The 15,589-nt window shown below is 40.5% G+C and overlaps 1 protein-coding gene across 8 annotated transcripts in view; it reads left to right on the forward strand.

Annotated features, from left to right (window-relative positions):
* The window catches only part of mecom (MDS1 and EVI1 complex locus), an 812,694-nt gene that overhangs the window by 683,676 nt on the left and 113,429 nt on the right, over positions 1 to 15,589 (forward strand). The gene's annotated exons all lie outside the window — the stretch shown is intronic.

The following is a 15,589-nucleotide window of genomic DNA, read 5'->3' on the forward strand; positions in this document are numbered from 1 at the left end:
TCAAAAAAAGTACTCCCCCTCCCATCTTCTCCTACTGTCCGTTCTCACCTGCCTACCACCTCCCCATGGTGCCTAATTTTCTTTTAGTGCTCCAATGGTCCACTCCCCTCTCCTATCAGATTCCTTCCTCTCCAGCCCTTTACTTTTTCTAGCCACCTATCACCTTCTCGCTATCCTCCATCTCCTCCCCCAACCTTTTTATTCTGGCATCTTTCCCCTTCCTTTCCAGTCCTGATGAAGGGTCTTGGCCCGAAATGTTGGCTGTTTATTAATTTCCATGGTTGCTGCCAGACCTGCTGAGTTCCTCCAGCATTTTGTGTGTGCTGCATGAGCATTTTGTTGTTTGGTTATTAATATATGTCAGGTATTGTTTGCTTGTCTGTGCATACAGTACTAACATAATGAGGATAGTGAAGGGGATCACTTTTCTGATAGGTGCATTTCTGTAGTTGATTTTTAGATGTTCAAAGTTTATAAAATCATATCACCTTTAACAATTTGATATTCAGTTTGCTGTGGAAAATTCCTTAGCAACAAAATTAAAGTCTATTAATCATATACCACAACTGATATTATAAATGAATATTATACTTAGATTTGATGTTTGGAAGGTAAAAATGGAATGCCTTCTCTAAAGAAAGGAACTGTGTATTTTCAGTAGTATTAGCTAATACACAATAGGGTACAAGCAAATAAATTATAATATTACCCAAATTTATTATGTGCAGTACTGACTTGAATTACACTGCCAACTGTGAATTCTAGGAAGGCCACCCACATGGAGGTCTGTGCATGTGTTATGCTCAGCTACATTGGTGGTTCGTCTTGAGATGCTGAAAAAGTAAGCTTAAGAAATGCCCAGCTAATCAAGCCAGAAATATACCGTAGTGAAGGCAAAATAATGGGATCTGGCCACCTAGCAAGAGGGAATGAAGGTATCTCACCTCCCCAATTCTACTTATCAAAGCAAATGCTAATTCCCGACCAAACCTCTCTTTACATTGTCAATAGAATAGTTAAAATTTTCATGTTAACGATGAATGTATAAACTGAATCCCACTATGGAAAATACTTGGTTAAATATTTCAATATTGCTTGCCAACCATAATGTCCTTCTTGATGCCAAATTAATTTGATATATACCAGAATTACTAAGGTAAAGATTGTGTTTTAGAATACATCACTCTCTTACTTGTTCAAGTGCTTATTGCAAAGATCCCAGTTCATCAGGGCCTCTTTAGCCAAAATAATCTTTGCTGAGGAAGACAAGAGATGTTCTTTGACCCGATATAATATGAATTACTGATCAGAATCAATTGATTTGACAAATCTTTTATTGACACGATTCATTATGGAAAAAATGAGCCCCTCAGGGGCTTCGTTATCACATTCTTGTGGTTAACACATTAAACAAGTCAAAGAATAGTTAACAAAGCCATATTGGGAGACTGGTATTATATGGATTTTCAGAGAACCTAATATGATTCTTCATTTTCTATGTTCAGGGACACAGATGGGGGCTTCTGCAGTTATGGTAGGAGGCAGATGCTAAGTGGGATACTGGGATGGATTTTAAAGCTGTATGGCCAACAGTATATGGTAGGGAATTACAATGAATGAGCTCAGTACCAATTTGTGTGGGTCTTCTATTGAAGGAGAGTGAAGGTTGGGATGCTGGTAAAAACTAATAATCTTTCTCAGAATCAATGGGCTGAAAATGGCGGGTGGGAGACAATGGTCTTGTGAAATATGTGACTATGTGGCCATAACTGCTGCACAGACACAGATATTTCACCCTGAATATATGGACATCTGGAGTTCAATAGCAGTGAGTGTGATATAAATTGGGAAGTAAAATAAAGTAGGAAAATTTCAATAGGTATATTTAATGTCAGAGAAATGTATACAATATACATCTTAAAATTCTTTTTCCCATCTCACCCCCACACCTAAACTGGAAGGGACAGTAATTGCATGCAACACACACAAAATGCTGGAGGAACTCAGCTAGCCAGGCAGCATTTAGGAGAAGAGTACAGTCGACCTTTCGGGCCGAACCCCTTCAGCCTGAGCTGTGTGTGTTGCTCGGATTTCCAGCATCTGAAGATTTTCTCTTGACAGTAATTGCATGAATGGCCTCTTTTGAAATGCAGGCGCACACTCAGAATATTCATTTCTGGTTGGTTCATTAGAGGAAGGATGCGGGCACTTTAGAGAGGCTGCTGAGGAGATTCACCTGGATTAAAGAGCATTGAGTTATGAAAAAAGGTTGAGTGAGCTAGGGCTTTCTCTTTGGAACGAAGAAGAATGAGAGATGACTTGATAGGGGGGTACAAGATGATAAGAGGCATAGACTGAGTGGATAGCCAGAGACATTTTCTGAGGGTGGAAATGGAAAGGGTATAATTTTAAAGTAATTGATTAAAAGTTTGGGAAGATGTCTGATGTTAGTTTTTAACACAGAGTGATGGGGGCATGGAACACCTTGCCAGGAGTGGAGGTAGAGGTAGAAACATTAAAGACATTAGAAGCTCTTAGATAGGCACATGGATAATAGAAAAAATGAAAGGCTATGTTGCAGGGAAGGATTAGATGAATCTTAGAATAGTTTATAAATTCGGCAAAACATTGTAGGCCAAAGTACCGTGCTGCTCTGTGGTCTGTGTAATTCTATTCAATCTTTAAAATGGACCTCAACACCTTTGAGCTTCAGACTTAGGGTTTCAGCTTGTTGATGCAACAATGCCGGTATGTGACTACGTTCCAGGAGTAACTCTGAGCGGGGAGACCGGGTTCTCCCAGTCTGGGCTGGGTTGAACCCTATTCTAACCCCGCAGCGGGTTGCAAATATCGAACCAAATTACCCAAGTATAAAGGCACCACCCGCGGGGCTGTGCGGGAGGCAACCTTCTCCAGATTATTTTCTTCACGTGACATAGACCGAAAACAATGCTGGGAGACGTCTCAGGTGGGTTTTTTTTACATAAAAGTGAGGCTTCCAATGAATTAATTTTGGAAAAAAAAGATAAACGAGTGAGTAACAACATGAGTCCAGCCGACCGCGGGAGAATAATATCTCCGAATGATTGGTTTACTTGCAGTATTGTTTTCAGAACGTGTGCTCGTCCCTAGAATTAAAAGTGTATGAATCGCCAACGGCTCATTAAATCACCAAGCTGTAGATGGAGAAAGTAAAATAGAGTATGGTTTGTGTGTTCGGCCCTCAGTCCTTCCATCCCTTGTTCAAGTGCTTGCCTTGAACAATCTAATGACAAATGTAAAATATTCATTAGTTAACGAAACGGGAGGGGAAAGGAAGTTAATGTGCAAACCCACATCAAATATAAATAAGATGACCTGACAATCTAACCGTTGCTAATGACATTAAAAATCTGTCAGGCTCTAGTGTGCTGACACTGGAGGGGTTGTTCTCTGGAGTTTTTAAGTGATCTCTCTCGCTGCACAACACAATATTCTATTAGTGCGTCTCCGGTGTAAAATAATAAAGCTTTCTGCTTCATTAAAGGAGAAGAGAGGGACTACTATGCGTCTGCTAAAGGACAGTCTCCCGTCCTGGTTTCCTGTTTACAGTATACCACAAGAAGGAGGCAGAATAATCGGTGCTAATTCTAAAAAACACACCATTCAGTCCCTCAAAGGCATGGAATTTGTAGTAAATCAGCCCTGCAGCAACATTGGCAAGCAGAGCTGACCCCCAACAAATGAAAATAATCAAAAGTAATTAGAGGCGTGCTGGACTGCTCCTCAGAGATCTGTGCTGGAGAATAAACATGCCTTAGTGTGCAGAAACTCTGCAAAGACCTATGTCTGAGCTGTTAGGTGCCCTGACCTTGTCCATATAAAGATGTGATTTATGAAGTGCAGGGCATTGCGGCAAGGCTTCTGTCTTTTTCAAGAAAACTGTTTTACTGTGGCGGAATGTAGCAGTCTCTCAGTTATGTGCCTGTATCCAGGAAAGAGCTGCGAGCCATTCTATATAACTCTACCTGGCAAGCTGCAATGTAATTTTGGGGCGGGGGGGGGGAGTAAATGGACTACTTCGACAAGGGAAATATTAAAAGCAATTTAAATATCACTCGGAAGTGGACTGACATATCCATATCATCTTCTAACAAAAGGGTTTAAGCCTTCCAAGCACGTGCTCGTGAAATGATATTTCCTACAAAATCAATCTCTTAACTAGCAATATTATTCAATAGTCCTTTCAAACCTAATTCGTTTAGAATGCCTGGCAGACATCTCTAAAACTATTAATTCGTTTCAACTTGCTACCGTAGTGCAGTGGGAGTTTGTCTCTTCCCATCACATTCCGGATTTATTTCATTGGCTCTTGTGACTCCTCGCGTAGAAATTAATATTAAAGGAAATCTAAATGAGAGAAAATGGATTTTGGCAATATTTGACTAATTACCACTTGAAACGGTTTTTTTTAGAGAAATAATTGATTGTGTTTCAACTAGCCGACGATTTGGACCAGAGTTTCGAAACTCCTCCCTGAAGTGTTCTATTATTTTCACGATGAGGCAAATTGGCGGTAATACAAAGCACGTAGGAACCTGTGTAGAGTAACTAAATCAAATAAAACAGGCTGTGAAGTGATAGTCCTACTACAAGAGAAACATGTATATTGTTTATTAGATGAAAGGGCAACTGTCCGTTCAGCACAGTAGTTGTAAGCGGTTGATGAATTCCAGTCAATCGCCCCTTCCAGAGGAACCCCTGGATCACTGCAGAATGTATGCCGCGGTGAATCACGACTGATAATATATACGAAATAAAACAAGTTCTTAATGATGTGTTGGAATGCACCCTGGGCACGGGGAAGCCATTAGCACAGCACATGTGAGAGGATTTTGACCACCACAAGACCTTCTGTTTTACTCCTGGTTAGACTGTGAAAGTAACCCTTAAAAAGGTGTCCATTTACATCCTTGAGGGAATATCTATCTTACCATAATACTAACTCCGTCATACTCGAGTACAAGATTGGCCTTTTTTTTTAAAAAAAAAGAAGATAAACACATCTTTCATTTGGCTGCAGTCAAAAAGTTACGAGCTGAAGAACACGATGTTGAGGAAACACTGCTGACGCTTTCTGTTAAATCGCTGTGTAAGACGCGTCCTTGGATGGACTGTTGTAAAAGTCGGCACACATGCTGATTTGTGTTTCCGTTGTCCAGAACAGTCAGCTATCACATCACATCCAGCTTCCATTACCAATATAACAACTCCTTCTAAATTTATGAATATTTTTATTTCCAGTTTATTTCTTGGGGAGGTGGGTGGTAGCGTGTGTCTGTATTTTAATATATTTTAGCGGGGCTGTTGTAGAACTGTGTTCGAGGCTGGGGAATAGGGAAAGGAGGAGGGATCTTGTGTTTTTCTTAACTGCAACTTAAGTTACAGTTTGAACGAGAAATTATTATTTACCTTAAAAGCCTTTGGGTAAAACCCTGGGATTGAATCTGTCACACGTCCTGAAATGTTGCTATTTCAATATCAAACAAGTAGTGTTCTTGAATACAATGGTTAAAATGCAGCCACTGTTTCCAATTCTGAACGGCCTGCAAGGCTTTTTTTGATGGGGGGAAAATCGTTTTAACTAGTTCGTCTAATGTGCGAAGTGTAAATACCAGATCCCGCGTTTTGCAGGTGTTAACAGGCTGGGGCTTTGTAAATTGGTCCCAATCATTCAATTCAGAACCAGCGATTGTTTATATGAACTTCATGTTGTGTAACGTTGGACACAAATGCGGTTTCTCTGTTGGGGGGTGTCTAAATTTTTTAACTGATCTGCAGAATTGATACTGTGGACTGTCCGGATAATTAATATCTTCTTGTAATGTCAAATAGTATTAATCGTTAAAATTCATCTATTCAACGCAAAGCAGGCGAAGGGATGGGAAATCAGAAGATATAAGACACTGATTCGCTATTCTTGCTGCATCTTGAAGATAATCGGAAGGAAGGGTTTCTTGAAAGAGAAAAAAAGATGTCAACTACTGAAAGCGTAATCTCCACCCGAAACGATGAAGCTTTAAGAGGCAGAGCCCAGAAATGGAATACCTTTGGTTGTACTTGGGCTAAATTGTCGCAAATAAAAATAGTCCAGCACAATTAGAATCAAATGTTTAAGTTAAATTATACATTCAACAGCTGAAATCGAAGTGTAATGCCTTAACTTTATGAAATATATTTTCGTAATCATCGTGTGATGGAGGGTTAGCCAGTTTTTGTTCTAGGAGACAGGCGAACTAAAGCGAACTGCAGCGTTTACATCCGATTATTTCGGTCTCTAGAAACCAATCACTGTAATTAAATTGAGCAGTCAATTTGACGAGTGTGAAAGTTTTAAAACCCATTTCTGTAAAGAAATTTGATTATAGTTTTTAAACCATCACATCGCAGGATTGTGTATAACGATTTCCATTAGAAAGGATGTGATGCAGCACCTGGATATCACAATTAGGGTTGTTGTTAATCCCAGGGACAGATTTTAGATTAGGCGGGCGTTTTTGCAGAAACCATTCAATTAATACATAATACGACGGATACCTAACAACATCATTTGCAATAGCAAATCTCAGTTACATCTAATTTAAATAATTAGACTACATTAGGTCTTGTTTCAAGGAAAAACTTCAACGTATCCAATCTTCCCTTAATGTTGAACATCCCTTTTTTTAACATCTGGTCGTCACTCTCTGAATAACTTTGAAAAGGAAAATGTTGTTTCCTCTTTAATATTTTCTAGGAACACGATACACAAAGTAACGTCGTTTACTCGAAGTGGCAGTTGTCCTTTGTTATGCGTTGTATGTTGATTGAGTCCAGTTGGTAAAGGGTATCAATGGAGAAAACTGGCGTAAAAAACTGATGTCGCACACATCATTTTGGAAATTTACAGTGAAGTCTGGCTATCTCTCCCCATGTATTTCCCATTGGCCACGGTTAAACAGCAGTTTTCGTTTTAAATCTCTCATGGCCTTGAATTGTAATTTGGCTTAAAACTGGCTTTTTATTATTTTTTCAGCTCAGAGATAAAACAGCAAAGTGATCCAGCACTTTACAGTTTCTTTAATGATAATTATATAATATCTCAATGATTTAACTTGTTATAACCGCCCCCGTCGCAAAATGTGCATTGGAACGTTGGATTTGTCGAAGCCAGTCTTTCATCCAATCCAAAAGCGCCGAATGAGAAGTTCCCGGACTTCATCGGTGAATTTAAATCGATATCCGAACCAACTAAATGTCTGAACAAGTAAAATACTGAATCAGGGAGTGAAACCCGCAACGAGTGTTTGACGATGATTAGCAATATATAATATCTCTCTATATAAAAGGATTCCCCGCCTAGAGCAATAAACATATCACTGATACCAACCTCTCGACGGCCTCCTTCAAGTCCACAACCCTTTTGAAGTCAGAACAAGCGATTAGCGAAATTTGTCCCTCTGTGCGTTTGACACTTCGGGGGAAGTAAAACCGAAATCACGGCAGGGATTAGGGGTCAACAAAGAGAAAAAAAGGGAAAGAAAGCCTTTAAAATTTTTTTTAAAAATCTAGATTTAAATAATGAGTGAAATGCTTGAATAAAGGTCCCGGAAAAGACTTGTTCGGTTTTCCATTTGGTTTCCCATTGAACACAACGATCGTTCCCAGTTCCTAGGATCGGTGCTTCCTGCTTAATCGGAGAAGGTGTCGTTTTAATGAAGCGAACGAAGAAAGTTGATGAAGTATAACGGTGGAGAGCTCTGGTAATCGTGAGAATGATTAATGGCAATCAAATCACACCGACACAACAAGCGAGGCCAACAAATATCTTGGAAAAGAATCGCGGGGGGGTGGGGGACAAGCAAACACTGAAGAAGCTGCCGCAGTAACTGAAGGAATAATGTCACAATATTGACAGCATGTAAACATGGATCCAGACAAATGGAGCACTTTCTGCATTTAATTGATTTAATATAACCTAGTTTTTAAACAACCACAAATCGAAACGCTGCGAATGCAAAGGAGAGAATGTGTAACCCTGTTAAGAATTTCCCCCCTTGTATCCACATTCTTATCCAATTGGATAAACAAGCCGTTCAGTGGAAGCGAAGAGAATTTAGAGAGATGTAGGCAGTTAACTTTGCGAAGTTGTTTATCTTAGAGGTAATTATTCAAAGCTACAATCTAATTAACAATCTTTTCCTCTGTGAATAATTTGATTAATATTTTGAGAGAGAGATTCATAGTTCTATTCAAATTTATTTCTCACACAATAAACTCGCATTATTCACCATGGAACACGCGAGTGAGCAATTAAAAGTAGATCCTGCGCTTGGAATTCCCTCCAGCAGCCCTCGCGAATTGGTGTTCGCTTCCTCGTAACTGGAGCTCCGGGATTCGAGTGAGATTCAACATGTTTGATAAATTAAATCAACTAGATAGAAAGAAAACGTAACTCTCCCGGCAGTACGCTTTTGGATTCAGGAAAACTCTCCGTACAGTAAGTTTATCATCCAAAGCAGCAAATTCCCAGCGACTGTTGTACGCCTGGCACCAAAGTACATATCTGTCACTATACGTAAACCTGAGATTCATTTTCTTGCGGGCATACACAGTAAATTAAAGAAACGCAATAGATTCAATGGAAGGCCGCGCCCAACAAGACAAACAATCGATGTGCGAAAGTTTAAAAAGATTGTGCAAATACAAAAGAAAATAATAATAATAATAATAATAAATAAGCAATACATATCGAGAACATGAGATAAAGGTCCTTGAAAGTGAGCGCAGAGGTTGTAGGAACAGTTCAACAATGGGGCGAGTGACCTTGAGTGAAGTTATCCCCTCTGGTTCAAGTCCCTGATGTCTGAGGGTCAATAACTGTTCATGAACCTCGTGGTGTGGGTCTTAAGGCTCCCGTGCCTTCTTCCTGATGGCAGCAGCGAGAAGAGAGCGCGGCCTTGGTGGCAGATGCTGCTTTCCTACGACAGCGCACTGTGGAGATGTGCTCAATGATGGGGAGGGCTTCACCCGTGATGGACTGGGCCGTATCCATTATTTTATGTAGGATTTTCCGTACAAGGGCAATGTTATTTCCATACCAGGCCGTGATACAGCCAGTCAATACACCCTCCGCCACACATCCACAGAAGTTTGGCAATGTTTTAGATGTCATGTCGAATATTCGCAAACTTCTAAGGAAGTAGAGGCACTGCCGTGCTCTCTTCATAATAGCACTCACTTGCTGGAACCAGGGCAGACCGCTGAAATGATAACACCGAGGAATTTAAAGTCGCTGACCCTCTCCACCTTTGATTCCCCGATGAGCACTATGGACCTCCCGTCCGTGTCCAGCTGGATTAGAATTTTTAAAACGGTCATCATATAATAGAGTCCACATTATTTACACATATGCTGATATAATGACGCATATGTTCTTCTATGTAATGTCAGCATTTCGGTGTCTGCAGCCTCACAAAATCCACATGCATATTATTTATTATTAATAATTTCATTTAAAAAGGAGAACGATTCAAATATCGGCCTTATTCTAACCCTGACAAAGTAAATATTATTTTATCTTTAAGTTCATTAATGAAAAAAAATTAATCATATTTCAACTTTAATTTATTGATGGATGCTTTCACGTTAAGCGAATATTATTGACCTCTCAAGATTTTTCATCTATGTCATCAACCAACTTCATTGGATGTAATGACTATGGCCAGAGAATACCATCAACTTCAGACTGGAGGCGGCAGTCTGAATGAATGCCCAGTGGCCAGCAGTCCTGAATCAACATTTACGTTCATCCATTATCACTGTTATCTTCTTGTAAAACCTTGCATTGTAAGGAACGGCAGGTTTGTTTATATAATTTCAAGAAGCTTTTTTTTCATAGGCACGTTTCTAAGGCACCGAGTCAGCGAGTGTAATAAAATGCCCGGTCTGGTCAGTTGGCACTGGACGGTTCTCAGCAGGTTGTTGCTTGCCTTCCCCGACTCTGATTAACAAATTACCTCCTTGCATAGGGAATGAAAAAAATGTCCTCTTGCGGCGAAGTTGTATGAAGAAATGGTAGAATGGGATCGTGGCAAATCATTCATCTTCTACAAATAGCCGTTTGGAGAAGCATGAAACGAATATGGAAACTCCGTTTGCTGAAAGTGGCGATGAGGAGACAAGATCGGCCTCTCGAGGTCATCGTTGTGTCTTATTACATGTCTGAATCGCTAGACCCACTCATCCTGGTCCATGCCTCAGGTGAGTGCTGGTGTCAGAGTTTATCAAATCCGGCGCAAATATCAAAGTCGAAATGACGGGGCTGGAATTCAGAATGTAATGCTTCAAACTACAAGTGAAAGGTCAACGTCCTAGCGTCCATATCGTAAGCACATCTAAGCGTTATTCAAAGATACACGACAGATACATACAAAGTTGGACTCAAAAACTCAAAGAATGTAGGCAGGTATATACACTACTACTGAAGTGTGGACATGTGGCGTGGAGCTATATAAATCACAGGCTATAATTGCAGAAAGCCATGCTTCAAGATAGACAACAGATCACTAAACAGTTCGAAACCCAACGTGAATTGTAATTTACATAATTGTTTTAATTTAATGAGTGAATAAATGAATCTGATCAAATACTATGTCTTTAGCAAGATGCACATTGCTGTAGCGGCAGTCCCAGTCCCTCTGCTACACTGCTGGCCGGTTGGTTATGGTTCAGAATGTGTAGTTTGTTGACGACGTCTGTTTTTTAAGTCGAAAGGAAATGAACGCAGGTTTTCTGCCGTGGCCATTTAAAATCACTTCACCTCTCCAGCGTTTCACTTTCACTGCGCTGTGTGGCTCTGGGAGACTGGTTATTGGAAGGATATTGTTACCTTTGAGAGAACAGAAAGGTTTATTATTCTACTGGTACTCATTTAGTCCGATTCTGGTGAGCCGGCACCCATCAGTTACCTCCTGGTATTTACTGTGGGTGATGCACGGGAAATGGAAAAGAACAGGTGGAGTTAATGGGGTTGAGCAAAAGGGAGACCAACTCAGAACCCTGTTTCCCAGAAATCAGACGGTCCCTGATACAGGATCTGACAACTATTCGGATTAAAATTATTTTTTTCAGGACCTTTTCCCCTAGGGTGTGAGGAGAGGGTTTATTGTAGGCTTTGGTGTATTGTCGATGAGAAGAGATGAGTGCATTTTTGTGGTCGTGAAGATTATGGAGAAAAATAATTGTCAAGTAAAATCTGCACCGATGTAAAGAATGGGAATACCAGAGGAGTGTTAGAATTACATCTGGGAATACAGTTCCAACGAATATAAGTCAAGATGCTTAATAAAGATTCAGAGAATAGCATTCATCGAACAGGACTGTAACGAGATTGGGAGTAAAAATGGAAGGTGCCAGATCTTCGAAATGGTCCAGATTCTCAGACCATTCGCCTACCCCATACGTTGGAATCCCACCATGACAGCTTGGAAACTGAAATTCAAGTTTAGTCGCAGAGCCATGGAGTTGTACAGCATGGAAACGGGCCCTTCGGCCCGTCGCTTCCATGCCGACCGTTTTACCAATGGCGGCAGTCATCCATCTACCCGCACGAGATCCGCGTTTTAGTAGCCAAGTAAAACCACAGTTCAAGAAATTCCGTATTCCGTATTATTCGTGGTGACCATTGTCGGATTGGTGTGTGTGTATATATATATATATATATATATATATATATATATAGTACTGCCACCAATTCAAGGAAGGAAATCTGTCACTTTTATGTGTCTCCAGCAATGTTTGTGCCTGAATGGCGATTTAATTAAAGAGGGGCGATGGAGCAGGTGAAGGTGTTTGAAAAAAGAATTCCAACGACCCAAATTGAAGACAGCGGCAAGGAAAATCTCACAGAAAGATGGGCTCAAATGAGCAAAATTAGGAATGGCGAAGGAAGCTGAGAAATTGGGCATTTTTACCCAAGGCATAATAGATTCAAGGAATGTTATTAAGGAAGAGCAGTGATGCGGAGAATGAAAAGAGGATAAGGAAATAATTGACCAATGGAGAGAAGGTGATAGTCACCGTTGTTACTTCCACCCCTCTCCTCCCACATAATAATAGCCCCTTCTTCAACTTTACATCTCCTCTCATGCCAGTAATTCCTCTTAGTCAGATAATTAACTTACCATTTGTTGTAGACTTCATCAACTGCTTCAGCGCAGTTCCCCCGGGACAGCCCCTCTTGACCATTCACTATATCTTTTAGAATTTTCTAAAAAAAATCATCTTTAAGCCATGCCTTCTGTTGCTCGTCCTAATCGCCCCTTTCAACTTTTAGTATACCATACAATGAAACACAGAAGGTGGCGATTTGGCCCATCTGGCTCATGCCAGCACCAAGGTGAACCATCCTTGCGTCCTATTGCCGCTTTCACCATTTCGCCGCGCCTTTGTAACGTGCCCATCAATTCCCCATTGACCTGTGGCTCAATATCGATTTATTTATTTCAGCCCCGTCAAGTCTCTCGGGACATTGTCTACCTTAAAACTACTATATTTATGATTATCACTCTCCAACAACAAAAAATGGTATTCAGGACTACTGGCCTTTTCCTGTTCCAAATTTCTCTGGTATTCTTGCATATTTTCAGGCAATGTCTGCCAAGGGGTTGTTTAAAAAGGAAAGCTCTTATTTAAAAAAAGTCCTAGTAAATTTTTAAACGGGAGAGCACACGTGTCAATATGACATTTTGTACAAAAGAGATTACTTAAAAATTATTTATATTATTTGCATAGCGGGATCAAAAGGCCAAAGCAGTCATTTTTAAGCGTGCATTTCATTATATTTTGAATATGTACTGCATATCTCTACAAACATCTATTATTGCCAGTCTGTGCGCAAGGTTTAAATACTAATTACTTATGTGTTGGAATTTACATACTTGTCTGTTTTGGAGGGTGTTTGGTATATTTTATGCGTTGCTTGTGTCTGGGAGCATTTTGGAGTTTACTTCAGTAAGAGTGAATACCTGTGTACTTACGCTGTGCATGTCTAAGCACGAGAGAGAACGACTACTCAGTGAATTGTATTTATCGTTATATATTTTGTTTCTTATGTGTTTGTACTGTACGTGTCTAAGTATTCTTCTACACCCTTGTTCTGTCCCTTACTGTGAAGCTATTTCAGACGTTTAAGTGCAGTCGGCAGTTTAAGAGGCACGAGGTGATATGAGATACACAAATTGATTGATATAAAGAACATCTCAAATAGGCCCTATGGATATTGGTACGCGTTGCCAATTTAGTTTTGTGCGTTTGAATCCTAGAAATTTTTTTTTTGTGTGTGTGGCTGCTATTTAAAGGTATCCAGTACTGAGTCAATAGCTGGGTACAATCATTGAGGTGGTATATCCTGCAGTGTACTGTATTAACTGCCCCCGAGCCAGCGCAACTGTTCCAGATGAGTGTAATAAAGTGCCCTTGTCATTATGAAAACGTCTGTGTTTGTATGTTTCTGTTTGTGTCTGTATTTCTCCCCGGTTCAGTAGTTTTTCTTCACTGTTTCCTAAATCCGCAGGGAGTCGAAAAAGGACTTGGGCAGTAAGGCAGCATTGCCACAGGAAATTGGTAGTCTGTTTCAGCAAATTCATTCCTGTTCAATAGAAAGAAGTGGAAAAGAAAATTAAATCAAGTGTAAACTTGACTGCCAGTTCTCTGCCGTACAAGTAATACTGATTCCCACTGTCGTGCTCATCCCACCCTTGAATCCTAAAGAGTGCAGTTTCACTAATTTACTCCACCTAGTCATACGAGCTTCGAGAATAGGTGTCAACCGCCTGCTTACTGCAGAGATCGCCACGCTATGCATCAAACTTCCTTGCCCAGTTTTGGCACAAGCATACTTTCCATTAAGAGATACCACTAAGTAATAACAAGGCTTCGGAACTCTCCATCCCCAAGTTAGAGACCGCGAGGTAAAATGTGGTGCCGAATTTGAGAATAGGGCACATTGCTATACAGGGCAACGTCCTCATCCAGTAGGCCATTGCCACAGAAAGCGAACGGATGTCTCCTTTGGGATTGTATTACTTTCTCAGTCTGTGTATGAGTTTTCCTCTACATGTTTGTGGGCGTGTTTCTCTCCAGCCGAATATGTCCACGCATCTGAGCGCGTGTGTGTTTGTGTAAATTACTTTATATAAATGCGTGTGCGCCTTTTTGGCGAAGTGCAAATGTAATAATGTAACACCGACAATTATCCTTCGGGACGAAACCTTCATTTGTGATTAATCATTGTCCATTTAAATCTTCCAGACCACTTTCCCTTTAAAAGTTACCGCCAGACCGAGATATTTTCATTAATATTACTGCATGGTATAAGTCATTTCCTGGTTTCCTCTGACTTTTCCGCTAAGTGCATGATGTTACAGTCGCTTGTCCAGTAACCCCATGACTACTAGCCTTTAACGTCAAGTAACGCTGGTATTGTTATGACTATTTTTGGGTTCAATTGAGTAGAACCGATTTCTGGATAACAGCATTGAAAAGCGGACTCCAGACCCAGGAATTTAAATGAGAAGTGTCCGAAAGCTAAGATATTTTCCCCAACGTCAGCAGTTAAAGCGACAACAATTTAGAGTTATGCGGGATGAGCAGATTGGCTATGTGCGAAACAAACCATATATTGGCTGAAACGAAAACTAATGTCATTTTACTACCGATTGCGATTGCCATCTGCTGGTTGGTTTCTGACATTGACCCGCCATGAAACCCAGTCCAGCTCCCAGTCTCAGCCTTATCAATATAAAGCTAATTTGCCCAGGACGTGCTCCTGATACTCGACGCTTTTGTTTACTCAGAAACATTTCCTGCTTTTCAGAGAACTGCGCTCTTTAAAAAAAACAGCTCTATATCAGAAAAGCAGAACAACTCCACAGAATAGTAATCAGTTTCCCAGCTCACTGCTGCTTCTATTTAACACACAATGCATCATAAAACAAATCCCTCATCCTGACAGGAAGAAAATAGAACAGCTCATAGGCCCAGCTTGCCCAATTTATTGCTAAATTAAAAAGCTCCAACAATGGACATCTTGAGGAACGACAGGAAACTGGCGGTCAGCAACCGGGGTTTAGTGAAGGTTCTCAGAGCTGCGAGACTATGGGAATCTCCAGCCAGGTTTTGGTGCTATTTACAAAGGAGTCCCGGAGTTTATCCGGTGGTACCTGGCGTCGCAGTACAAGCCGCACGTCAGTAATATTCACACACAACAAAACACAACATGAAAATATCATAAAGTACAGTTTTCCGTATGCACAGCAGACGCTCGCTGCATCTTTCGCCCTGTCAGAGGCAGCGACTTCGTTAAATTAATAAAAGTAAATAAAAGTAATTCGGCGGGGTTCTTTGGGTTATTTTGGCACGGTTTATATTGTCCTGGTATGAGGATTCTCTCGGCAGAAAACTTACTAAGCTTGAGGTAATTAGTACCACCACACAAGGTGCAGCAGCAGTAGTAGATGCTGGAAGCATCTCCTACATTCACATTATGAATGAACGTAAAATAAGTCCG

This window comes from Mobula hypostoma, chromosome 4 (genome assembly GCF_963921235.1).
Source record: "Mobula hypostoma chromosome 4, sMobHyp1.1, whole genome shotgun sequence".
Lineage (NCBI taxonomy): Eukaryota > Metazoa > Chordata > Chondrichthyes > Myliobatiformes > Myliobatidae > Mobula > Mobula hypostoma.